The following is a 27,529-nucleotide window of genomic DNA, read 5'->3' as shown; positions in this document are numbered from 1 at the left end:
TGAAGTCCAGTTTCTGTTCAGCTACAAAGTTTACATATGCCTAGAAATTTTCATATATACATGGACCATGCCTAAACTTTCTTTAGAGTCTGGCACGTTTTCATTCAGCCTCAGTCATCACTCTTGTAACAGATGCCATAGAAAGTCAAGTGCATCTCATCTGTTCTCCTGGAACAGCATTGCCCCAAGGCCATCCTTGGAGGCATCAGTAGAGACCCAAGTTTCTTTGTTTGAATCAAAGCACATCAGCATAGTTTCATTGATTGAAATGTACTTTGGTTCCATTCATTCCCACTCATGTAGTGCTCCCTCATGACAAGGTCTTGTAACTGGGGCTTGAGCATCACAGTATTTGCTGTCACATCTGGGTGGAATTGTCCCAGGAGCATAAGCACTCCAGGATGGGTTTCTCAGCACAACTTCAAAGTAGACACTCCTGTGACAGCATTTCAAAGCTATTTCCTTTTTTTTTTTTCCCTTCCAAATTCTGAATCTTCTGTATGCAGCACAGTAACTCTTTATCTCCTTTGCAGTCCTCAATTGCTTCATCAAAATAGACTCATAAAATTCTAACACTCTTCCCTTTTACTCCACTCTTTGCAGCCTTCAAGAATAGTTTACGTTCATCAATAGTCTCTCTCAAGTACTCTTGTGTGATTGTGTGCGTGCATAGTGACCTGTCCACATGCATGAAAGAGAAGTGCTGTTCTTGCTCATACCTAGGAGACTGGATAGGGAAGCAGTGAATTGTGCTTAGACCTCCCAAATGCAATAGTATCTCCTGTGAGCAGAGTGTGGCCCCGTAGCTTCATTGATTTCAAGGCAGGACATCCTCCATTTCCTCTCTTTCTTCCCTCATCTTCCATCTTACCTCTTTTCTTCCCTCTATACAACCTTGTAGAATGTCTGGGGAGGGGAGGAATTTTCCACCCCTATGAAGAATGCCCAGATGGCCCAGTAGTGTTGAACTCTCTTGCCTCAGGGGCTCCATTGCTATGTCTTTGCTGGTGATAATAAGTCAAAACGCAAATATAGTTGGATTTCAGGCCCCCATGTGGAGATTTTGTCAAGGAAATGTAGCTAATGTTCACATCTTACTTTCATGTATTTATTTTTGTTGGTAAGTTTGAACACATTTTCCTCAGCCTACAATTCTCTTCCTGCTGGTTGTGCACATGTAGTGAGTAATTCACTCCTGAGAATGTAATTTCATGTCCTGATGTTTTTTCTGTTACAAATCCAGATGTGATGTTCCATTGCTAACTTCTAACTTTAATGTTGATGACTGCTGATGCTAACATTAATAATGATAGGCTTTGCTACTGATGGCAGGTGTGTTTACAGATTTTAACTCAAGAGTCTATCAGTAGAGACATTTATGAGTTGTGAAAGCATGTCCCACAGCTAGAGGTGCCATTTTAGGGTTATGCTGACTCTGTCTATGGGCAGTTAGTCCTCTTTCTCATGTAAGGTTAAGATGTGACCAGCAACAGAACTGACAGAAATCTCATTTGGGTCTGTGTCATCTCTGTCGGTTTCATCTCAACCTCTCTTCTCATGTTTGAATGAGATGAGGCACATCTAAAGCCGAGTCCATAATACAGATCAGGAGAGGAACGGCAAACACATTTTAGGAACTAATTGCAACAAATATTCAGTTGGTAGAGTGAATATGAGCATCCAGCATCAAAAAAGAATAGCTCAGCATCTAGTATATTTAGCTGCCTCCTGCAGGAGAATCTGTAAACCCTTCACAACCCCTTGCCAAAAGATATGTGTTCCTTCAAGCAAAGTACCAGCCAGAAATGTCTTCTAAGTGCTCCATGTCATACATTCCAGTATTTCAGCCACCCTGGTTGTGTTGAGAGTCTTGTTTACTTTGAAAAAAAAATAAAGAAAGAAGCTCTATTAAGACAAACATCATAGTTCTATGATGGTCCAAGCAAAATAGCCAACAAAGAGTATGGATTTGCCTGAGTCTCACTTATACATTGTATTTTTGACACTCTTGAAGACATCCTATACGTCTTTAGATCATAACATTCACTTGACATGACTCAGTTTACTCTCTCACACAGCTGATCAAGTGCAGCACATACATCAGACCAAGAGGAACAGCAGGCATGCCATGCATCAAGATGACCTCCAAGCAATGAAAATTGCATGAAAGGTCAGATGGGGGAGCAGTTGGATCATGGGCAGGAATCAGCACATCAAGAATGAAACAAAACATTCTTGTTGCAGGTCCCTGTGTCTCCTGTGTGGTTGCTGCTGATGTGTGAAATTCAGGTCACTTGCCAGGTTTGTGTTGCTACATTAAACAGCATTACAGTAGGAACAACATTGTACTGCGCAGGGCTTAAAAAGAAGTAGTTGCAATACAAAATGAATGTGAGAGCCAAGAATGAAGAAAAGGGACATTTCACCTTTTGAAATAAATATACACCGCTTATTTCTGCATTAAAAGCAAAACCAACCTGGAGGAGAGTTTGTCTTTTCCCCTTTTCTGGAATAAATCCTGAGAACTGGTTTCAAGTGATGTCCAAACCTGGCTGTTAATCTGAGAAACAAATGCTGAGCCAGTGTGTATCCAGTGGCAATCATGCAGTAGTAACAGAATGTGAAGAAACTTTGGAAAAGAAAGGAAGAGCCAGCTGTGTCCACTGAATGTGGCATTAAGGGAGAAAGGCTGTGATGATGTATCAGGCTGTACAGGGCTGGGTTCTGAGAGGACCTGACTGCTGGATGGTGCCTTCACAGCAGGGTGGAAGAGCACAAGTGTGGCTTCTGTCCTCTTGGTGCAGTTAAGCAGGATCACAAATAATAGATTATAGACATCTGCTTGTTTGATGTGGGTGTGAAATTCTAAATTAGCTAACAAAATGGTGCTTTGTATTAATAACAAGCATGCAATTTAGTCTGTAATTTCCCTGAGAGAATGGCAAAGTTAAATAATTAAGCATGCCTCAAAACAGGATTATTATAGGGATTAAGAGGAAAAAAATATAGCAGCTAAAATTAAAAAAAGGAATGTAGAAAAAATGCCTCCAAACCATGGCTTTTGCACGTAGCATTTTGCATGTTAGTTAAACTAGAAACAGTTGAGAATGAGTAACCTGGATGAATCTGTTAACCTCACTCTTCAGTGAGAGGACTGATTTTTAAAACACTGCATAAAGATCAACAGATGGTGTTGTTAGCCACCTCTGGACTGTCTGCCTCTAGGAAGCATCTCCTTCCAGGAAGAAGGGTGGAAGGCTGAGCTGTCACCTGTTTTTCTTAGAGACACACCAGGTCAGTCTTTTCTTTTTCTCCTTTTCCTTTTCCTTTTCCTTTTCCTTTTCCTTTTCCTTTTCCTTTTCCTTTTCCTTTTCCTTTTCCTTTTCCTTTTCCTTTTCCTTTCCCTTTCCCTTTCCCTTTCCCTTTTCCTTTTCCTTTTCCTTTCTCATTAATTTGAGTGAATGTCCCAATCACTTTTCATTTTCTCAGAGTAATGATGAGCATTCACCATGTGTTAATTTAACTCCTTCAGTATGCACTATTTGCTTCATGTTTTTCCAGTATATCTTCGTGTTCAGTTACTACCTATATCTACCTATATTGCTTATTTTTAACTTACTTTTTTTTCCTCACATTTCACAAATCCAAAAATGGCAGTTTATAAACTTTCCCAAACACATATGCAGAAATATGGGTAAATATAAAGGTAAAGTGGATTAAAGACAGTTCTAAACACAACTACAGAACAGATTATTTGAAACAGATTTGAAAACTATGATGCTCAGGTTATTCAATGTGCATACTTCCCTTTTTTGGCAACTTTGTCTTGAATTCTTTATCTGCTTTGCGTTGCAGATAAATATTCCCTGTTGTCTTGTACTTCCTGCAGAGTGGATCATCTACTTAGTACATGTAATGTTGTGAAGGAGAGCAGCAGAACAATTTTCTTCTGTGACACATTCCTCCAAGAGGAAAATATTTTTAAAGGAGAACAAAAGGGAAGAAGATATTGGATTTAGTGAAGACATGTACCAATTAGCTTATAGAAGTCCATCTCTCTCTTATGTTCAGATATCACACACGAGATGCTCACACCTGCTTTATCAACTGCATGCACAAACTCATTTTCAGTGGAATCCCAGTTCAACTGAGGCCAGTAAATTTTTTGTCATTGATTTTAATGAAGCAAAAATCTCATGCTATGGCTCAGGGCTTTTCTTTATTTCTATTTGTTTGTTTGTTTGTTTGTTTGTTTGTTTGTTTGTTTGTTTTATCAAGTCTTTACATTCACAAAAACAGTTTTATCTGTGGAGTGCAGTGGTAATAATGTCAGCTCCAATTTTTACGCAATAAAATGTTTCCAAAAGGAGAATGTCTTTGACTCAAAACAATGCTTATTCTGAACATATTCATATGAACATAAATATTGGTAGTATCTGGCATGAAAACTGATGCTCATTTTTCCAAACCAGCCCATGTGGCTCAAAAGCCAGAAGAAGGAAAGATGCATTACTGTGCTATTAGTAGGGCCCATGCCCAGGTCTGTTTTGAACATGCTCACAGTCTACTGACACCTCCACTGCACAGAGGGAAGTCAGGCTTGTGACAACTGGATGCTGTGTGCAAAGGGTCTAGTGGGGACTAGTTTCACTCTCAACCAATCTCTTAGGCACAAAAAGAAAGCACAGCCTTTTACTTACCTTGCGATAATGTTATTGTAACCCTGCATCATGATAGGACAACATAGTCTCACATGTATGTGTATATAGAGTCAGAGAATCATAAAATCATAGAATCCTTAGAGTTAGAAGGTACCTCTGATGGCCATTTAATCCAACTGCCCTGCAATGAACAGGGACACCACAGCTAGATCAGGTTGCCCAGGGCCTTATCCAGGCTAATCTTGAAAATCTCCAGGGATGGGGCATCAACCACATCATTAGGCAACCTGTGCCAGTGCCTCACCACCCTCACCATAAAAGATTTTTTCTTTATATCCAACCTAAATCTGTCTTTGAGCTTGAAACCATTTCCCCTTGTTCTGTCATCAAAGACCCTGCTAAAGAGTCCCCTTCTTTCCTGTAGCTCCTCTTTGGATACTTTAAAGGCCACTCTCAAGTCACCTTGCAACTTTCTCATCTCCAGGCTGAACAGCCCCAGCTCTCTCAGTCTGACCTTTAGGAGAGGTTTACCATCCCTTGGGTCATGTTTGTGGTATACCTCCAGTACATACCTGTGAAGTTTTGTTTTTAAGATCATTTAGTTTCCAAATAAGGAGAGAGTAAGAGAAAATTTCAATCAACTGTGACCATCTCAAACAGGAATTCAGTCTGTATTTGTGATCTCAGCTTCTTGTTAATTAATGCAGAGAAGCAAGAAACAATTTATCTGATCTGCAGCACAGTCTAACAACTGAGAAGAGTCAACACCTGGAAGTGCACATATTTCAGTATTGACTCCAATAAATGAACATTTGACTTTAGGAGATGAATAGGCCAAGTAATTTCTTGTGACTGCACTTGTGTTTAAAATACTTTACAAGATTCACATGGCCCTCTTAATCTTTTTTGACAGTCAGAGTACACCCTCTTTAATTATTGATCAGACAAGCAAAGTTTTCCAAAAGATAGCACCTTTAGGAAAAAATTGCTTTCTCTTTTGTTGTATATAACTATTAGACAATATAAGAGATCGAGGGTTGCAATCTCCTAAATGACCTGGCTTGACCAAAATAGACAAGACTAGACTAGACTAGACTATTATTTTAGAATAAAGCACATTAATGAGGTCATTGACCAAATGCCTCTTGAGCAGCGACAGGCATGGAGCACCAACCACCCCTCCAGGAAGCTTTTTCCAGTGTTTGACCACCCTTTTGGTAAAGAAGTTTTTCCTAGTCTGAACACCTACTCTGAATCACTAAGTCAGTGTCAGAGAGTATGACTTAATTTATTCAACATAATATGTTCAAGTTGAGTTAAAAGCTTTGAATTCATTTAACTATTGCAGTTCCTAAAGACTTTGCTTTTGGTGTCAGACACATTAATCTCAAAAAAACATTTAATAAAATCTATTAACAAAACAAGTGGAAAAAGACCAGTGCCCCACATATAAAACAAATTACAGTTTTAATGATCAATCACAATGCACAAGAGTATGTGAAAGTTACTTTTCCTTTCTAAGAATCTGCTACAATATACTTGGGCATTTTACGGTGCTATAAACCAGATCAAAAAGTAAATTTGTAACATGATCTGTCAAATCAAGGAAAAGTAGTTTGTCCTGTTTCAGCAGTGTAAGAGCACACGTTCAGCCTTCCCATGACGAAGTGCTGAGTTCAGGGTAGAATCATTAAGAAGTCTGATTATTGCTAGAATCATTTATTGCTGCTCAGTTTCTGTTGTTTGTCATAGGGAAACATAGGAGTAGATTCAACTTGCAGAGTAAAACTTCAGAATTCAGCGGACCAAATGCAGTGATCAAGTTTTAGGTGAGTTTGAACAGCCTTTAAACTTCTAGTGACTGTAGTGCTATATCTTGGTCACCTGGAACACATACAGGTATTTTGATGTGGATCTGAATTTGCTTCTTTCTGGATACTGGATAAGGATTTGCACAAATATAGCCTGCATGCTACTTGCTGCTTCAGCTCAAAGGCTAGTACATGCAGTACCTCAAAGGACTAGTCACAACCTCCAAAATGTATTTTTAGCAATTTCTGGTTCTAACTTTTCATCTAGTTCCCATCTTTCAATGTGGGTAGGGACATACGGAGGAAGCTACCTTTTTGCTTCCATAAATGTTTATGATATCAGCCTTGGTGAGGCTGCACCTTGAGTACAGTGTTCAGTTTTGGGCCATTCACTGCAAGAAAGACATCGAAGCCGTGGAGCGTGTTCAGAGAGGGCAATGAAGCTATGAGCAGTCTGTAAAACAAGTCTTGTGAGGAGCGGCTGAGGGAGCTGGGATTGTTTATTCTGGAGAAGAGGAGGCTCAGGGGAGACCTTATTGCTCTCTATAACTACCTGAAGGGAGATTATAGTGAGTTGGGGGTCGGCCTCTTCTCTCATGTAGCTTGTGACAGGACTGGAGGGAATGGCCTCAAGTTGCGCCCAGGGAAATTCAGGCTGGATGTTAGGAAATACTGCTTCTCTGAAAGGGTGGTCAGGCACTGGAATGGCTGCCCAGGGAGGTGGTGGAGTCACCAACCCTGGAGGTGTGCAAGGAACGTTTGGATGTTGCGCTGAGGGACATGGGTTAGTGAGAACTATTGGTGATAGGCAGACAGTTGGACTGGATGACCTTGTAGGTCTTTTCCAACCTTGGTGATTCTATGATTCTATGTTTCTAAGTCTCAGCATCCAGGTTTATGGCATCTGAAGGAACCCAGCTATTGTTTCAGATCTATTTTATTTACTTACTTATGTAGCTTCCAGATTCATTAAATTCATTCTGTAGTTGTGAATGAGTGGGAATTTTCCCATGTGAGACTGGAATGTTCTCGCTCTGACTAGGCTGAGTGGTTTGATTAGATATGAACAGTGGCGTTCCCCCAAGACTAAAGACTTCAAAGCCAAGATGCCTACTCTCCTTCACCAGTGTTTGTTTTTGGACAGAGCCTGAAATAGTCATTCCTGGTAAAGGAAATGAAGGTGTAGGCATGTGTTCTCTGTAAGAAGGGGTGATTACTACTGCGCCTGATGCTGCTGTTGGTTCTTGAACAAGCCGAGCATGGAAACATGCTGTTTAGTGTACACCTGTGTTCCTGCTTTGGTATTTGATCTATGCTTTTGCTGCCAATAGTGACCCTAATTTATTTTTATGGAAGTTTTGTTGTCAGAGTAAATATTTCAGAAGGGCTTTGTTTTTCAGTCTTATGCAAAAAAAAAAAAAAAAAATCACTTTCATCACTACCTTTTTTTCCCACATCTGCTCTACAAGTTGGATATCAGTAATTCTGCTAACTGCATCTGTGGATCAGTACCCTTTCAAAAGCCTTACTTTCCTAGGTTATATTATGTAGCCTTCTTATCCCTCATAAGATCTGTCAGAAATGCAAGTTTTGAATCCCAGGCCAGCAGTCCAGGGATATGGGTAGTTCAGAAGAGCAATTCCCAAGGGTACTGTGCTAATATTACTGTTATCAGCGTAGTTTCTTGTGATGTTGCTGGCAATGATCTTATCAGCTTTTAAATTAAAGCACTCATCAGAATGAAACAGCTTCTGACCAGTAGCAAGTTGTGGGCTGAGAAGAATAACATTTAAAAAACACTGTATTATGGAAGGAATTCAAAACTCTTAAGTATCTTAGATGATCTTGTAAAAATCAGTAATGAACTAGAAATGCTGGATTCATACGAAACCAAACTAAAAAAAGTTATTTCAAAACTTGCTGAAGGAAACAGTCCAATAATGGGAAATGTGAACAGATGGAAAAGGGTTCCCATTTCTCTTTTGTATGTTTCTGTATCAAAATGACAATAGACCAATTGTGTCCAAGAAATAGGATTTGCGAGCTTGGAATGCATTAAAAAAAAAAAAATCAGTAATGCTAGGATTGGTATATATGCAAAAGGTGGTGCTTGTGCTTTAATTCCAGTCTGATTCCTTATGCTCAAAGAAGCATTCAGCTTTAAGTGCTTTATCCAGTTTGTTTCATTGCTGTGTCAGATATGGAATAAGTAACATGCTGTTACAGGTTGGGTTTTACAAAGTGAACATCAGTGATGTACTTGTAAGAGTCCTTAGTCATCCAATTATAGCCCCAAATGGAGTTTTACCAGCTGATCCAAATGAATCAAGTTGTAAACTCTGGAGGTATTTAAGAGACATAGACAAGGCACTAAGGGACATGGTTTAGTGATGGGACTCTGTAGGTCAGGTGGATGGTTGGACTTGATGATCTGGAAGGTCTTTTCCAACCTAAATGACTGTGTGATTCTCTGGGGAATTTCTGTTCTTTTCTGAACCATCATTTTGCAGCTTTTGCTCACCCTTTTCAGATCCTAGTATAGCCAAATGTCTAAAAGTTTCATAAATATACCTTGCATGTTTTACAAAACATATCCTTCTTCTATAAGGTGATTTCCATTGCAACACCTGCCTATGGCCTGGAGTCTATGAATGGCAAATACATATCAAGTCATGGAATCCTGGGAATGTCCTTTCCAAAAAAGTGCCTGTAAAAATGCTGGCATTTGGGTAGTCTGATTTTAACAAGTTTGAAATACAGCACGCCCATGTGCTGTTCCTCTGCTCTATGCACTAGGAGGGATTGGCCATTTATAAAGAGGTTGGTGGTCAGTACACTTTTCTGACCATACTCTGCTCCTCATCACCATAGCCTGTCTTTTTTCCTAATTGTCTAAGCTCGATTTCAGCTCTGAATCATTTCCAGAAGAGAAGAGAAGAATGCTTTGGAAGCCTTACAGCTATGGACTTTGATTAGCCTGTCTTCCTAAGGTAAAGAAAGTGGACCATGGTCTCATGCTGAAGTGAAACAAAAGATTAAATTTGAACACTACTTGTTGAAAGCCCTGTGAAGTTAGGGTTAAAGACTCTGTGTGCAACCACAGGGAATTGAATGCTGTGTTCAAGTGACAATCAGGATTTACTCTGCAGTGAACATACTTCAGAGTTGTTTTTGTCCTAAAAGCTCCTCAAAATCCATAAAGCTCTGTCATTTCAAGTATATCGATTCAGTGCTGACATGTTTTGTTTATAGAGACTGGAGTAAGCACTGATGCTAGCAAAGACAGATCCATATTACTCCCTCACTCCTGTCCTGTGTGTAACATGTCAACTGGCATGTGTTATGGTCATGTCTTAAAAACTCATCTTGTTTCTTAGGCCTGATAATCCTTTGTTGAACAAGACAGTTCTAAGGACCCTATTCCTTGAGGTCATACAGGACTTCAGTGGGTGCAAACAAATATGAATTGCCTTCAGTCTTGATTTTCTCAGCTCTTTTCTCATGATGCTTTGGAGCTTTCTATGATTTGTTTCTTAGCACCAATAAAAAGAAAGACATGTAGATCATCATAACCAATTAGTCCTTTATTGGGTAGTCCAACATCTTGAAACAGGACTTGATTTTAAATTCTGTGGCAAAACATGTAACATCTCTAGGCTGGACACGTATCAACCAGAAGATATGTTTTTTCTTGATGGTCAAGGCTAATGACTGATTTGTAATGTGGAGTATAACAAGCGGTTACTCCAGATTTGAATAAATACAGATGCATTATGTCTACTTAATATGCAATCTATCTAAGTTTGGTTAACACATACACTGATTTATGAATGGATATCAGATAGCGATTTTGGAAAACAGCCTGTTTTTACCCACAAAACAGCTAACCAAATGGCCAACAGTTGAATTTTCAGCAAGATAAAGTGCTTTTAGTAGAGCTGAAATCTTTCTTAATAGTAGTTACATGCGTTTTTGCACTTCACACACAAGAACAAGAGCAGACCAAACAAAACCTTTATCACTCAGGTCACCTCAGCTGTCTTTTCTGCAACATAACATCTGTGTGCATTTTCCAAAACCCAATAGTTTCATTCTCTCTCATTTAGCATGGAAACAATTCCTCCTTCATAACCCCAAAACAATCAAAAAACCCGACCCCCAAACAAAAAGCTGGTACCAAATGATCAATAAAATACGCACAAAAATGTGTGACTTATTACATTTTATGCTTCATCCTGAAACCATTATAAAAGTTCTTACAACATTTTGGCAGTCATTTCTAAAAAGCTGCTCTGTATTGGAGAGGGAGCATATGTACCATGTGATATGACATCTGCCACAGTAAGTAAGCTTTTAATTGAATATTTGAGGAAATAAACATGTAAAACCCATGTAACTTGATGTCAAATAAGTTATTGTTGCCTCAAGGCTTTCTTGATTTTTTCCATTTTTATTTTTGGCAGGAAAGTTTGAAATATTGCACATATTGGAGACAGGAGCACTTCACATACAATCGTCCATCAGGATAGAAAACATAACATTGTATTATTGCTGCTACAGCAGCCCTCCCCAAAATCTTGGCAGTTATCAAAGTGGCATTTGGGATCTGAGATTAACAATGTCTCTGCTCACATCTAAATTTATATATTGAGCACAGGGAGGAAGAAAGGGAATTGACACCCATTCAATTGACTGCTGTACCAGTACTAACTAGAAACACCTTTCTTGCATTACCTCTATGTATGTTTTCACTTCTGTAACCCTCCACAACAAGCAGTGTTTTTTTTTTTTTTCTTTTTCCCTTATCCTTACAGTGTTCATACCTCACAGGAAGCTTTACAGCTCAGAAAGGAATTATGTTGCTCCTTCCCTCCCTAACCGAACCATCCCTCAGTCCCCTTCATCTTTTCTTTTTCCAGTTCTGCACAGTGTCTTCAGGTAGTGTGAGTGGAACCAGAGAACAACTCCCAAGTAGAAAGCATATCCCGTAGGCACATTTTTCAGTTTTTCCTTCTATGTGTAGAAGGTACCAGTTACTTTAAATGTCCTTGGTTAACATCTGCCAATAGATATATTCATTCCTGTGGTGGGAAGTTACAGGTGGGTTTTTTCCACCTGTTCAGTACCAACAATATAGGAAATGATGTTGCAGCTCTCATTCTTCTTTGAGTAGCCCATGCTGGTGGCACCAGTGGGTCTCCTCAGGCAGTCTGCTCCTCATTCTACAAGATCAAGCTTTCTGTTTGACCCTCCTTCAATTCAGTGACAACGTTGTCAGCAGTGATTATCCGTTCTGCTTATTCCAGGGTGGTTCCTTGTGTCGTCACAATGTCTATATCCATATGACATATCCATATGATTTAATAGAATCATCGAGTCACAGAATATCCTGAGTTGGAAGGGATCTGTAAGGATCATCGAGTCCAACTCCTGGCTCCACACGGGAACACCCAAAAATCAGACCATATGTCTGAGAGCAGTGTCCAAACTCTTCTTGAACTCAGGCATCTTGGGGCTGTGTCCATTGCTTTGGGGAGCTTATTCCAGTGCCTGAGCACTCTGGTGAAGAACCTTTTCTTGATATTCGGTTTTGAATTAATTTACTGGATCATATTTTGTGAGTCTTGGAAACCAGATGCTTTACAAAAAATCCCCAGACCCTTGGTATACTGAGCCTAATTCTCATTTCATGAGTGTTGAACTTACTCTCTTGTAATTCACTTGGGCCAGGCCCTCCACTCATGAATACCATAAATTTTGATTTCCACAAGCTCACCTGCAAAAGGAATGAAAGCCGGACCAAGGCTCCTCCATTAGTTTGGCCTTTCGAACATATAATATGGTTACCCATACTTGGCATGTATTTATCTTTTACAAGCTCATATTACTTATTGGCCATGAGCCCAACATCTGACTGTTTAAAGAGTTTTGTCTAGTAATTACTTCATTCCTTCACTGAATTGTGAAGTGAAGGAGCACTACCAAGCACATACAGAAAATCAGTCCTGGTGGCTGAGTAATATCAAAAGAAACTCAGACTCACTGCAGACAAGACATGCCAAGCGTTCAGATCAAGGGAAGGCACAGCTGATGGTTAGAGTTTTCTGGAGCAAGGTCATGCTCAGTCCTGCAGCAAATCTCAGCATGCTTCCCAGTGAGCAGGATACTGTCATCCTCTGGGTTGCAGAAGAAAAGACAGAGGATTCTATCACAGCTTCAAACAGATGTAACGAGATGACTGGTATCAGTTTGAAAATGAGGAGCCTATGCATCATCAAACCCTCAATTGTATATACTTGGTTATGAAATTACATCTGTTTTTCTTCATTTTGTATTTTCAACTATCTAATAAAGCTTATAGCCAGAATATGTGCTTGTTCTGCAAAAGCAGTTAGGTAGTCTAGAAGATTTGGTAGTTGAGTAGGTGGTGCATGGTATGACTGGGATGGGAAACAGTGCCTGTTTTTCTAGGAAGAGGCTATTAACAGCATGGTGGAAGATCCAGTAATAAACAGGCAGCACTGCTATGACTAAAATCAGCTCTAGGTAGTTTTTTTTCTTCACAGCAGCTCAGAAATTGACTTTTCCTGAATGAGAGCATGTGGTTCACAAGCATACCTGTGCCAGGAGGCCTTTGGCCAATGGCTACACCAGAGTGCGCCCTTAGGATAGGAGACCGACACAGTTCTCTTATCAAGGCTGTCCACAAAAACAGCCAAGATAAGAGGACAGGTACATCCACAAATAAGACCCATTTCTGCTTTCTGTTTTGTTCACAATTGGAAAAGAAGTGGTCTTTGCTTCACTAGCTGTTTGAGAACACACATCTTAATCAAGCTTGGCTGAATGATGATGGCTGACTGATGAATCTTTTAGCTCAGGTGTTAACGTGTGGCACTGGTTAGAACCATAACCTGAAGTATCTGGAGAAGAAAGAAAACCCATTTCTTTCCTTTGTGCTTTGGTTGGGCTTGAAACTTAGAGCTAATGAGTAGGTGGAAGCCACAGAAGGGAGAATACAATGAACTCAGCCTTTCTGTCATTCACTGTGAAGTGGATTTATAACACTGACAGAAATGTTGTGTGTAAGTATGTCTGGTTTTAGCTGTCTTCTGGGTTGGTGTAATACAGATATCTTATTACCAGAGGCACCAGTAGGTGAGACAAGTTGTTTGTCCCAAGCCTTAACGTCATTTCTGAGCTAAGATGTAAGCAAAGATAGAAACTTCCTTGATAGCAGAAGTCTGAAAATGATGAAGACCTGTACTGGAAATCACAGTGAGATTTTAAATGGCAGCCTATTCTAGGCACACCAAATTCTAAGTGAAGGACAGAAAAAAAAGCAATTTTTTTCTTGGATGCTATAATAAGCAAAACACTGAATTCAGTTGATAGTAGTTTTATGGCAGCTTTGTGTTAACTTGTCACTAGGACATCAGAGTTGAAGATGACTGTGTTGCACCTTTAAGGACCATTTAACATGCCGTATCAGTCAAAGAGTTTGCAAAAATTTCAAATATGAAAGAAGGTCTCAAATGCGTTGATGAAATGTTCAGTCAAGTATATATTTTACTTGCGTTTCTTTGGACCTTGGCATCTGTTTATTAATGACTACTTCAAAGCAATCTATTTCTGCACAACACAGTTGGCACTATCTAAGTGTATTGTCTGCTGTGAAGAAGAGAGAAGACATTAAGAGCATTGGTTTGTCATTAAGGAAAACACTGAAATGAATTTATTTAGAAGCAAATACAGATGATGTAGTAAAAACTGCTAGTATCCTAACCACAAAATAAATAAGATGAGCATCTACAGTAAAGATGGAATTAAGTAGCCTTTCTCTCTTAAACACATGCACACACACAACTTCTTATATGATACAAATGTAAATATGCACTTGGATATCCCTGCTTACCCATTTTAGCATGCTTAGTTACAGAAGCCTCTGTGTAGAATACGCAGACAAACAATAGCCTTATCCCTCTTTATTTTCAGGGGCCATATGACAAAAAATCCCCTTGTTTGCCCCACTTACAGTTATTTGTCTTTCCAAAAATATTTTCCACATGGAGATCTCCAAATCTGAGTGCCATCTGTGAGGACTTGGGTTTCTTTGACAGAGAAGTCTCTGGAGGAAGCCCAACTGCAAGACTGGGCTAGAATGACAAGATTTTTGTCAGTGAGAAACAAGGACACTTTTGTGTGGTGGGTCCCACTTCCCAGTCACTCATTTTGGGGTAATTTCTTAGTCAGGACTCTATGCCTCACTGAAAGGGCTGTGCTGCAGATGTGGACCCTGTAGATCTGTCAGCATTCATGTAGCCATGCAATTGCTCTCCAGAATGGATGTTTTAAGATGGCAATCAAGCTGTGAAATGAGTGTCCCATGCAGTCAGCCTGGTGTAACTCAGCTCTGTTGACCATCCCCCTGCATTTTCTTCTGGCTTAGGATGATGTCCTGGGATTAGGTCAACCTGATTCACACCAAAGGACTGCCAGCTTTTTGAGACAGTGGAAGGCCACTATCCTTCCCACAGTAGTTAAGGAAAGCCGCCACCACCTGGCTATTTGTCCTGTCTGGATGGAAAGCATAATTATTAACAAATGAAGAAAATGTCAAAGGTTGAAAGGGAAGTAGTTATTGTAATTTTCTATGTTTCTTGGGAGTAGGAAATTGCAAACTGAAAGGCAGACAGCAAGCCTTGCTCACTGGGCAAAATGCTGCTTGGATGTGAGCTGGAATACATCTTGCTGTAAGGTTTGCTCTGAGGCATTCTCTTAGCAAAAGACAGGCCATTTGCCTGCTTTGAAGAGAACAGTTTCTGTTCTGGTACTTAAGGGGCTGCCTTGTTTGTGAGAAAGTCAGATTCAGAAAGGAAAGTGTCATTATATCTGTTTGCATGTCTGCAAAAAGATTTTACTGCTCTGGATTCTCTAGCTCCCAAGAAGCTGTACTATCTTGGATTCCCACAGCTGGAAAAAAATAGTGCCTGGATTGAAGCAGGAAATTCCTGGCTAACCAGCTGGCTATCTGGTAACCACTAGTCATCCTGTTGGGCATGACCTGCTTAAATAAGCAGCTGTGTAGGCAACATTTAGGTAACAAACCCTGGTGCAGACGCTTTCTTTCTTACTGCTGTTGTAGCACAGCTGTGCCTTTTCTTTGTTGCCCAGGCTCTTGTGGAAGGCTGGTAACCACAGTAAAGCTGGTTCTTGCCCTTCTTACACAGACTGGGCCAGCCTCTAAACATGCCTTCAGCATCCTTGGTGCTATCTAGAGCTGGGAATTGGCCTGTTCCGTGGCTCAGGTGCTCTTCCTGAATCAAGACAACTCTGCACATTTTCCACTGCCAAACAGTTCCTACAAGACACATTACCAGCCATGACAAATAATGACTCTGATGGACAGAAAGAGCACAGTGATGTTGTGCAGAATGAAAAGGACCCCAGAAATTTCCTTTTTTTTTTTTTTTTCTAAATAATACTGTGTATGCTGTTTTGCTCAAATTTAAGCACACTGGGACCACAGAAGAGTAATGATTACACTTAACGAGGGCAATTGAAAGGTATGAAGTAGTTCTTCCAAACAAGTTCTAATCGAAGCTGGAACCATACAGACACTGTGCTCAACAAGCTTTCCTATGAATAATGCACCTAATTACCATCTGCTTTTTTCATAACATGGATAAAAATGTGATCACATATAAAATTCTCACCGTTTCCTAGGATACAAGGTGATCTTCATTTCAAACTAGCTTGAAAATGGCAAATGAGCAAACTTAATTTTAATAAAAACAAGGAAGCTCACACATGTGAAATATAACCTGGGCACTTCAGATTTCATGAAGAAGTGTCTTTGTTTGCTTTTCATACAAAACCTAGCGAGGAACCTGATAGTGTATCAACAAGGCACTTCATACCCTTGGTTTAGGCAGTCCATGTGGAAGAGAGCAGCACTTCTTCTAATGGACAGCGTGAGAACAGTGTGGAAAAGTTTCCATGTTGAACAACAAAACAGTAAACTTGACCAAAAGCTGAGTTTTCAACAGTGTGAGTCAGAAGAAGAGCATAAATGGCTCTTATAGTGCAGCTTTTTTTAATTACCGACACAGTATGTAGTGAGAGTAGTAAGTACGCAGCTTAGTGAAAACAAGGCAAGCTAAAATTATACTTGTTTTACTTGCCTCAGCCTCATGGTGAAGTGACTGTATCATAGAATAAAGCTTTTTTAAATAGAGTGATAACTGATTCTTACTGCATATCAGAAGCGTCCCTCGTGTTGGTTTAAGGGCAAACTCAACTGGGGTTTTATAATCTGAGTTCCCAGTTCCTAAAACATTTGCTGTCAAGCATAACACAAAGTATCCACCTGAGTATTCCCATTATTCCAGTGAGCTTTCTCCGATGAATTGAATGGGATGATGGGGAAATGAAGGTCCGCACCTGACTCTGTGCCCTTGACTATATAACAGCTCTGTCATGACAGCTGTCTTGCAAAGCTGGAGAAACATATCGCTCAGGATGAGCAAGAAAACAAGTCTCTAAAAGGGTGATGAGAATATCTGAATATGGAAACAGCAGCAAGTTAAGTTGCAGCTTAGCTGAGCCACAGCAAGGAGATATCAGGGAAAACATCCCTGAAGCTGAATCCATACATTATGAAAGGGGCAATCATGACTACATAAAACAAAAGGAATTTTTCATGCTCTTCCCCAAGCCAGCTCATAGGTTTGCCTTCATACAAGTTTGGTGTTTTGGAGTGACAAGGTTCTCTCCTGCTATGCCTGCACAGCCTTTTATGGTCCACTTGGAGGGTGAATCCCCTTTAGTCTCCTTGCCTGGGGAGTCAGCTGCCTTTTCCACACTGGAGCTAAAGCATTGCTCAAGGGTTTGCTCAGCAGCCTTCAGAGGATGAGGCCTGTAGGAGAAAATAATTCCCTTCATGCCTGTGCTTCTGCATTTCTTTCCAGTGTACACCTGCAGAGGAGAGAGGGCTGGGCCCCAGGGGGTGGGGTGTTCCCAGGTCTCCCAGGGCCCACCTGGGTAAGACACAAGAAAATTTTGGGAACTGGGCCTCAAGGGTCCCTGAAGTTTCCAAGTCAGCAACCGTGCCAAGGTGTTTGGTGTGCAGAGAGCTTTAACTGCAGTGGTGGTTTTTCTGGTTGTGGGAATGGATGGGAATCATAGAATAGGATCATAAAATAGCATCATAGAATCATTAATATTGGAAAAGATCCCTAAGATCATCTAGTCCAACCATCCAATGCTATTGCTGACTAAACCATGTGCCTAACTACTACATTTACCCTTTCCTTAACACCTCCAGAGACAGTGACTCTATCACCTCCCAGGACAGCCTCTTCCAGGGCCTTATCACTCTTTCTGAGAAGAAATTCTTCCTAATATGAATAATGAATATGAATGATGAATAAAGAATTGTTTCCAATTTTCAAGTGTTCGTATTGACTTGTGTTAACATATGTTTGGACAGAGAGGACTCTGCTCAGGAAGAGATCTGCACTGTCAGGGTCATGAGACCAGGTGGAGTGAGATGAGACTCACAGAACAAGCTCAGATCACCAGGGTAAGGAAATTGAAGCTGGCTATGAGGTATCAAGAGGCCATGAATTCAAGACAGTGAAGATGTCCATTGTGATGGAACAAGGTGTTTTCAGATAACGTGGTCACTATACTTCACTTCTCTCTACTATTCAGTCTTGATAAACAACACTGAAAGCAGTTGGCTGGCCTACTGTCACACCCTTTTGTCTTCAAAAGTGTCCTAGTAGAGCATTCACTTCAGCATGCCAAACAAGATGTATTAATCTGCTCTCTCCTCCTAATTAACAGGAAGTTCAAACAAGCCGTTCCCACACTGAGAGAGCTGCAGCCCTGCCCTTATGGACTTCCACTGCTCCCTTGGAGCAAGTTCCCTATCTGTAACTGAAGGGAAGCTCAACACTCATACTTTGCATACCTTAGGAAATGCTCCAAAAGTCAGAGCTACTGTGTAGAGACCAACAGTTTCTGAGGCATCCCACATGACAGCGTCCAACAGGGCTAATGGGATCGCATATTCTGACGAAGGAGCTCATATATGCTAAAAGCAAAAGACAGCCATGTCTGTGACCGTATCTTTTTGGAAGGTGTTGCGCATAATGCTGAGTCTGGTAGTCTTCCAGCTCTCTTCCTTCCATTCTTCTGCCCCAAGTCTGTCCTTCATTGATCATTCTGGAATGGGGCTAAAGGTGGGGATGATCACGATGGTGAATGCTGCTCTTGACATCCCTGCTGCTCCCCTCTGACCCTCGCTACGTAAAATGGCGTGAGGCAGGCACGAGATTCATGTGCACACTTCTGTCCTCTTTACAACCTCTTCTTTGCCAAGGACTGTGTATTTGTTTCAGTTAAAGAAGCTTGTGACTGAAAACAGCTGCAGACTGAGTGGAAAAATAACACCTAAAAATAGCCCCTGCCTGAGAGCACAATGTGCATTGATTTTACTATGAAGAGTACAAGAGCAGGGAGATGGTGACTAGGCTGGTATGTTCTAATACGTCTAGCCCTGCCATATTTAGAGTGCGTGTAGTAAGCCAGGCAGCCAAGTCAGTCCATGTAGGTATTTGACTGCTTTGGAAGGGTTCCCGGCAGAGGCACTCCAACTACAACAAATTAGTGTGGTATTTTTGTAAGCTGACAGTGAGGAAATCACCCCACAATATTACCATGTTCTGCAGAGAACAGAGAATACCTAACTGCTGAATAAGGAAGACAAATCTCTCACCGATTGTTTCCACTCAAAACATTTTCCTAGAATAAATTATCATGCAGATAACATCATTTCCTGTGATCTGATGTATTCTGGGATGGAACCCGAAGAAGAAACCCTTTCTAGACGCAGTTCACAGATCCAGATGCACTAATTTCTCTTCAGTTTTGCCACCTTCATCAGGCTCAGCGTATGCAACAAGCTCAATAGAAATCCCTTTTCAGATTCACTACCACAGACAACAGGGATACTAACAGAAAACATACCTCAGTCAGTGATATAATTTTAATTTTATGACAGCTATTCCTCATTTAAGAAGTTGGTGGCAGACTCATGTGCTACTTTCTTAAGAGATGGCAACATTAAATTAAGGGTCCTGACTGCTGAAGAAAGATCCCAGCATGAACCTGCCCACTGCCTTGACACTTGCAGGCCCCGAAGACATAGAAGGCAAAGGTTGAGGAACCATGTTCTTTTTTTTTTTTTTTTTTTTTAAGGCAATCCCAAATAATGAAAGAAGCCTCAATCTTAAAGGTGGAAGTCATGCTGATTCCTGCACCTGTGGTGGACAAGGGCCATAGTTCTGTCTTCACCCTCATTTCTCCTTAGGCTTTGAAATGTTACTAGCTCATTAACTGAGTAGTGCAAATCCACTCTGAGAGACACAAGATGTCCTGCCAGGAATTTTCAAATTGCTTTTATGCCAACTACAAGTCTAGCATCAACCTATCTTCAAAGAGAGGAGACTGGTGCCCAAAGTGTGGTTCAGGAGGATACCAGGCCCAGTGAAGTTCTGTTCTGAAAGGTTCCGTGCTGCTAAACAACTTGAAGTCATTGCTTTTGTTACATATTTGTCTATTGATTTCAGTTTTATCCCTTTGCAAGATAAGCTTCAGCACCTTGCAGGTGTATTTGCTATAAGCTTGAGTGTATATTTTTCCCTTTAAGATACTTATTTTAAAACTAACCTGCACCTCATCCTCTTAATAAATGTGCAGAATTTTTCTTTTCTTTAGAAAATACAGCTTACACAGTCTTCATAGAAACAGAAAGCTGGAGGAAGCCTAGCACTTCATCTGTGATTGAGAGACTGTCCCCCAAAATCCTTCTGTATGGTTGGGTAAGAAGATCTGGATGAGTTTACAAACTTCCAAACTCATTCCTGACTTGCTTGCAGGTAGACCAGATCAAATTTCCTGGTATGCTTCCTTCACAGGAACCACTGAGAAGACATTGCTACCATTCTGGAATGTCAGTAGAAGAGGTTGAGGTGAAATAATGCCTTGTTCAAGAACAGTGGAGACAGGTGCTGTTTTTGTCTAAAGGCAGACATTGTCTGGTCTGAGCCTGGGTTCATGAACAATCACCCATAGCTTGACCTTGATCTCACTGCATTTTTTGAAGGAGGCTGGACATCTGAGACTCACAGATGGGAGATGCTGGGTCTTGAGTTCATTGCTACCCAGACTCTTTGCAGGTACTTGAAATAACCTAGTACACACATGGACAACAGTAGGCCTTAGTCCCACAGCCTGCCATGCTGTTAGCACCTTCACAAACTGACAAAATAAATATTAATGAGATGTTAATCAGAATACAAGCCATTTACCTGGAAAGATATAGATATGCTTTTCTGTAGACATTCAAGGCCACCTTACGGGTGTTAATATTTTCAGGAAATGAATTTCTAAGTAAAGAATGCTAAGGCATGACATGGACTGGGGATCTGAAACAAAGCAATCTGACCTAGCTGACTAATTATAGATTGAAAGAAATTGATTTTGGTTCAGGATATTTGTAATTAATCTATGCAGTAAGAAGAGGATCACTCAGTATAGGAAAAGTAAAAGTAATTAATAATTGAAAAATAAATGCAGTCTGGTCAGAGATTTCCCAGGAGAAGAAGTATTTGATATAGAGTATTTGCCCAACTTTTTACCATTTTGATAGAACATTTTTTTACTAAGAGCAAAACCAAGTGAAACAGAAATGCCTGCATGGTTAATGAGTGAGACATAAGTGATACCATGCTTATTGGAATAGCTGATTGGGAAAGATGCACTAAAAATGGCAAAATGTGTGCACACAGCAGATAAAACGAAAGCAAGTGACAACATTTGTACTGTAAGAGAAATAGCTTTAAGCAAAATTACTAAAGATAAGTCAAAGCCTGTACAATGCTGCAGATAATAAAAGACCTAAGGCTAAAACAAGACAAGCACAAGAGTACTATATGTAGCCAGAAAGTTTTTCTGTATATGATTTGCATGTATATGCATCCCCAGAGTTTCCCACAAGGCTCATAGATTATCCAAATGTAGAAACTATTGCTACAAACTCTCTTATACGAAAATGTCATGGAGCCAGTGGGTTCCTGTGGTCCTTGATACAGAAGGTAAGAAGAGATTTGGATTTTTATGACAGGACTTAGTCCCTGTAAAAAGGTTAATGAATCTTACTAAAACTTTGAGCATGGTCTGAGTTTGTGGTGAAACCCAAAGGCATATGTGTTTCAAGGAATGCTAGACATTCCTTGTTAAGAACATCTGATGAACATCCCCAGGGACATAGCTTCAAAGCTAAGTGCTAAGGAAAAAAGGGATAAGGTACAAAGTAGAGACTCAGGGAGTGGAAGAGAAATAGGGAGATGGGAGAATAGAAAAAGAAAAAAAAAAAAAAGAGAAAAAGGGAGAACTGCCAGCAGTGTTAGAGGCAAAGGTAAATTAGAAAAATCTTCACAATCTGAATTTGGTTCCAAGGCAAATGAACAGGACATTAAAACCATTGAAACACTGTCTTTGGCCTAATCATGAAAGTTTTAATATGAGAATAAATGCACTTCCATACATTTATCTGTAATACAATATGAAATATTTCTCCCACAGTACACTAGGCACCACACTAACCTGAATATTGAGTAACAAAGTTAATTAAATATATATAAAGCATGAAAATCCCATGTTCTGAAATGCACTTAGTCCACTAAAGGTTGAGCCTCGGGCAGTATTAATCAGGTACCTAAACCCATAATCTGCCATTGCATTAATCTGCATACAGTGTCTTTTTGGGAGTTAATAGTCCTGATCCAAAAAGACAACGAAAAAAATCCTCAGAAATCCTACAATTTTAGTGCATTAATGCTATTTTTTTTGTTTGCCACAGGACACAGCAGTTTGCCCATTTGGAACCTATCTAGTGTAGGACTACAAGGCATAGATTGAAATCCTATCCAGAGGATGCACCACTGCCATGAATACAAAAGAACAGCGTCTAAAGGACTTGGATGATGGCACTGAAATGCTGAAAGAAAGCCCACCTTTGACAGCAGCTACAAAAGCTAATTTTCTCCACTTTCCAGAAACTAGTGACTCCAGAAGGAGAGCTACCTTGCTAGCTGAGTTGCACACCAAAGTGATGTCTCTTAGTTTAGTGCATCCCATTCTTTATTATTCCTCCATTTCACTTCCATCGATCTTCCCTTAAGCTCATCCCTATAGAATTCCTCCAAGTTGGATATCTATTTAAAAATATATATGTATAAGAAGAAAAAATGTCAGATTTTCATGCTATTTTAAATCACAGTGAATCTCTGGGTTACCCTTGTGCTTTTTCTCTTTAATTTGCACCTTCTGTAATTTCTATTCATGTACCTTTGAGCAGACTTTGCTGCAAATTTCTTTTTTTTTTTTTTTTTTTTTTTGGCAAAATATTAGGAATGTTGTAATCAGATTATTCAATTTACAATAATTTACAGTACAACATCTTTCCTGAGAAGGACAAATTGAAATTTTGTGGGATCCTTACCAAGAATCCTTTCTTCCTTCCCTTTACATCTGTACTATCCCTGGATTGGCTTTATCCAGGCAATGAATACACACTGATGTGTCTTAGCAAATCCCATGTGCTTTCCCATGATTATACTTTAGGTGCAACATAGGTCACTGAGATTCCACATTGTTGCAATGTACCAGGGATATACTGGTACAAATTCTGAGAGCAGAAAGCTCTTTGGTTCAAAGGGATGATTTTAATTTCAGCTCTGCTAATTTCAAGTCTTTTCAGAATATCTTATCTTTTATTTATTTATTTATTTTCCTATTATTTGCATGTTTTCTCCTTGATTGTGTTGAGGCATTTTGAAATCTTCTCAGCTGGCCAACATTCTCTCTGTTATGTTTAGCAACATAGCATTAATAATACATCTTTGTTTCTTAATATCTCTAGAGAAATAGGGAATTAAGTGTTATTTTTACAAATGTCATGCTCCTCAGGTGACCTGCCTGATAATTGATAATTTTTTGTCTTAATTTGCAGACTTAAACATGGGGGAAAAAAAGGAAAACAAACAAACAAACAACAACAAAGAAAAACCAGCCGAAAACAAAACAGTGGGAAAACCAAGGGGCATCTCTAGCTATAGCAACTAGATGAGATTTTGGAGTTGACTTAACTTACTTAAAACCTAAAATTGTCCTGAAAAAGAGCCATCTCAGAGTTCTGACCAAGTGTTCTGCCTTTTTCTTTGCGTTGCTTTTCACTAAGTGGAGCTGGGACAACTAGTGTAGAATACATTCTTAACTTTTGGCTGACTAGATAACGCTAAATGGATTTCTGTCCCAATTTGCTGTTTTGTGCTTTTCTGAACTGTTAAAAATCAGCCATATACCAAAAATGATAACATTTCCTTGACGAGTGAAAGGATTAAAATTTGTAAAGTCATCTAGATTTTAGATTTGCTTGGAATTATATGCACTACAACAATAAAGTTATTGTTAGTCTTCCAGTGAGCGCTCCCATTTTGCTTCATAGCCTAAGAGCCACCAGAAAAGTCATTTGGAAACTTACTGTATTATTATTTATGATACATACAAAGCAAATAAAGAAGAAATGCCACAATAATTGTTTAAACATACTCAGTTGTAGCACAGAAAACAAGATGAAGCTAATTAAACTCGTATTATCACTTTCCGTATAAACATCACACTTCTCTAATGCACTGTAAATTCAAGTCCCTTCACAAAAAGAGTGTGCATATGTATGTGTGTATGCGTGAGAGGGGAGGTGGACAGAGGGGAGATGCAAGGAATTCTTCCATCTGCTGGAACTTGTTCCGAAACTCCTGCTAGCTCTGAGAAACACTGAAGCAGAAACTTTCATGCCTTTGCACAGTGTCCAAGTATTAAAACGCTCGGGTGTTAGCACTGCTGTTGCTCTTGTTTCCTAAAAGAGGTCTGCTGAGATGGGATAGGTGAGAAGTAATGAGTGATTTGGCACAGAGCATTCTTATGTTCTGCTCTGAATCTCCAAGAGACATGCTGGCTCAGCTGATCAGATTCCTCTAATAACACAACTACCAGGTCTACATGTGCTGCTGCCTCTCTGCTCTATAGCCAATGATGGTCATAGCTAGTTGAACTACAGTTTAACACTGCATCTCCAGGAAGAGAGTTGGTTTTAATGTCAATCCAATGTTATTTAAAAAAGACAGAAAGAATTAATGCATTTCCTGGGGTCCCTAGCTTTCCTAGAAAATTTTCAAGCTGTTTCAGAAGTCAATATTTGCTAAAAGCTGTCAGGAAGGCTATAACAACATGGCAGCATTGTGGATGTAGCAGCTATGGGACTGGCTGACAGAACTCTGCTGAAAAATGCCAGCTTACTGAACTTGAAACATTGCCTTCAAAAGGCATCTACCAAATGATAGGCAGGTATCAATCTTGACTATTCCATCATGAGTTTTTCCAATTGTTTGAGTCATTGAAAGCAACTGTACCCACAGGGAAGGACCATCTGCCATTTGGACTTTACTTGGATGTAATGGATGACAAGGAGTCTGGGCCTGAAAGAGTGCAATGAGCAGAAGGATAATCAAAAAAACAACGGAGGGAATACCTTAAAATATTGTTCACAAGTATTTGGTCAGAACACTTTGCTGCATTATTGCTCCTGTCAAAGTTATTTTCTTTGAATACTCCTTCAAGATGGTCACCAGCAAGAGTTACTGAAACCAGTAAATTTTAAACCAGGCTGAATGTGAATTTCTGGTACAGACAGCTCTTATTCTAAGAGATATCTGCATGTGGTCAGAAAATAGAATAGATAGCATGTAATTTGTAAGTCTAATAAATTGGATATCAGTGAGTCACTTACATAATCAAAGTTATCCATCCTCATACCATGCAGCAGATTTTCTGAAATGGGTAATTTTTCAAAAAACATCCTGAGATGTCATGCCTAAATAATTTGGAAACACAGTTAACACTGGAATGTATTGAACTATGTATTTGCTTTCTCATTTATTGACATATTTCCTTTCCTCAGACTATACAATAACAGTGGCAATGCAGAAAAATACTCAATTACATTAGCTGTATATTTGATTCATTTCTGCAGTCCTGTGCAGACAACAATTCACAGCTAAAAATTCGGTTTCTTATTATTAAAAAAATACCAGTCTTTGCTATAGGAGTTGATGATTCAGTGAGAATTATAATTATAATCAATGCATAATAGGCATTTTGCGCCCCTTGTAAGTGCTGCCAAGAAACTATTTATTCAGCTAAAGAATTAAATCTTTGTTTGTAAGCTCTTTCTTTTTCACAATAGAAAAAAAAAAAGTGTGTGACTTGGCTCATAAACAGATACCAGTCTGGTTATTTTATTAAGAGTGAAATAATAGGCCTCCATACAGAAAGACTTGTGGTGTTTAAAACAATTATTTATTTGTATGTATTCCTATAAAATTTAGTCTTTAGCTGCAAGGAAGCTACTGAATGCTTTCTTCCCTTTATTTCATGAGGAAAATACTGTGATAAGTGTATTCCATACCCTCATGTTGGATATTGCATTGATCTCTGGCACAAGTAACTCAAAGAAGATACAAAACTAAAAGCATTTCAGACAGACATAATCAACATTACTAAGAAAATATTTCCATATTAATTGATATGAAAATGGGAAAAAATGCTGGAACCTGAGAAAATAGTAAATGATACATCTGGACTGAGTCACTTTGATACCTCCCATCAATTGTTGTAAGAACAACAAGGCCCCGTGAATCTACCTGGTGATCTTTCTCAAAGACTTTTAGAAGACAATAACATAAGAAAAAGACATTTCACACAGCTGTATTCAACTTTAATCATCAGGAGAAACATTCTCACTTTATTTCCTATCTAGTGTAAGTATGTAAATATGTTATTAAATTCATCATGCAAAGTTTTTTAGTTTTAGGAATGAAAACATCAGTTTGCCGAGCAGCCTGTATTTCTCATATATTCCTAAAGTGCCTTCACTTGTCTCTTGTATCACTGGTACCTTTTATGGAAGAAAGTGACTTATTTTAAAATATCCATGCCGAGTGAATGGCATCCATACAATATGCATTGTATATCCCAGGAAGAAACAGTATTGTGAGAAAGGCTGCTCTGAAGTTATTTATCATCCCAGTAAAATGATGGCTATTGTAAGGCTGCTATTTATTTCAAGGTGTCCTGCTGCTTGGGTCAGCTCCTACGTAAAGTCAGTAAGAATTCTCCCTTAACTTCAAGAGGATCAAGATTGGAGCAGGCACAGTGGAGTCTTAATAAATGTAAATCTTATTTAGAAATATCCTCTTTTATAACAAGTGCCAAGCTGTGCAAAGCTCCAGGCTACATTACCTTACAACATTGACTGAAATGGCAGAAGAGATTACCATCCACACTAATGAATTTTTTTAATTACTCTTTGCAAAAAGGATGGTACCAAAACTCTAATGGGAAGCAAAATTAATCCTTGAATTGAAATACACGAGTGAAGCTTAAATCAAATATCAAAAACTATTTTCTGATCTATTATTTTCTCTTATTTTTATTAATCATTTAGTTTTGGGAAAGTAACTAAAGACCTCCTCGGTTACTTACCCGTTAGAGATAACAGCGTAGAAATCAGAATGGAAAGTTTGCCCACACTATTAACCCTGTTCATCACTCAACTAACTAGGGATGTGGTGATGAAAGAGAAGTATATGGGGACTCTGAGTGCTAAGGACCATTCCAGAGATCTTTTTTTTTGCACCTTTCCCTGTGCTGTCACTGATTTAAGCCATTATACACTTGAATCTTCCTACTGATCTCAAGAGATGTGTATCTATTAAAAGTAAATGCTAGTATCACAAGCATGCTAGAGGGCTTTAAGCTTAGTAAGCTGTACATACAGCCTATCATGTGAGATGCTGTGGATCAAGATAGTGACAGGATGAAAGGAAATGGCTTTAAACTGGAAGAGGGTAGATTTAGACTAGATAG

The 27,529-nt window shown here is 39.4% G+C and overlaps 1 long non-coding RNA gene across 1 annotated transcript; it reads left to right on the top strand.

The window, feature by feature from the left end:
• Positions 1–14,878: 14,878 nt before the first annotated feature.
• On the top strand, positions 14,879–22,922 carry LOC149918509 (uncharacterized). Its single transcript, XR_016465081.1, has 3 exons — positions 14,879–20,361; positions 20,458–20,718; positions 22,404–22,922. It is a non-coding gene; the product is annotated as an uncharacterized LOC149918509 (long non-coding RNA).
• The last annotated feature ends 4,607 nt before the right edge of the window (positions 22,923–27,529 follow it).

This window comes from Phasianus colchicus, chromosome 3 (genome assembly GCF_987193195.1).
Source record: "Phasianus colchicus chromosome 3, bPhaCol1.hap1.1, whole genome shotgun sequence".
Classification (NCBI taxonomy): domain Eukaryota; kingdom Metazoa; phylum Chordata; class Aves; order Galliformes; family Phasianidae; genus Phasianus; species Phasianus colchicus.
Note: the sequence above shows the minus strand (reverse complement) of the source record. Positions and strands in the feature narration are given on the sequence as shown.